We start from the raw sequence: 632 nt of genomic DNA on the forward strand, positions 1-632 counted from the left end.
ACACAAGGAAATTATATATAAAACATGGAAGAGTGAACAAAATGCAGTTTACAAGCCAAATGGAGTCACTACTGTATTCATCAGAGTTTCAGTAACACAACCAAAAAAAGAAAGAAACAATATATGAAATAAAACAGAGAACTGCTTGAGCTCACAACATATAAAAAATGATCTCAAATGAAATTTTCCTCAGCATAATTCACGTATAAAAGTAAGTAGCTACTATTTCAGAGATTAGTGCTTCAACTAATGTAGCAATAATTGATAAGCTCACACTTACGGGAGGTAAAGCTCAAAGTCGATGGTTAGGTTTGTTAGCACAGTAAACCGGTAAAATAATGTATATATCTAAACCTAGTAGTGCAAGGAGATACTGCAATATCCACAACAACACAGAGAAAGAAAATGTGAATACATCATCAAGTATTAGCTTACTCCTCTGCAAATAAACGATACAAAAGCTACATTATAGCAATATAAAGGCATTACTTCTTTAAATACCTTAGTGACTCAAATGGCTTTTTATCTTAATTCATGTACGTTCTTAGTCTCACTCACTTTTTACAAATATATTATACCTTCAAAAGTTTGTATCTTGAAAACTTTACTACTAATGATGCATTTGGTGTGTT

Source organism: Trypanosoma equiperdum (genome assembly GCF_001457755.1).
Source record: "Trypanosoma equiperdum strain OVI genome assembly, contig: ctg_1065, whole genome shotgun sequence".
In the NCBI taxonomy this organism is placed as follows: Eukaryota; Euglenozoa; class Kinetoplastea; order Trypanosomatida; family Trypanosomatidae; genus Trypanosoma; species Trypanosoma equiperdum.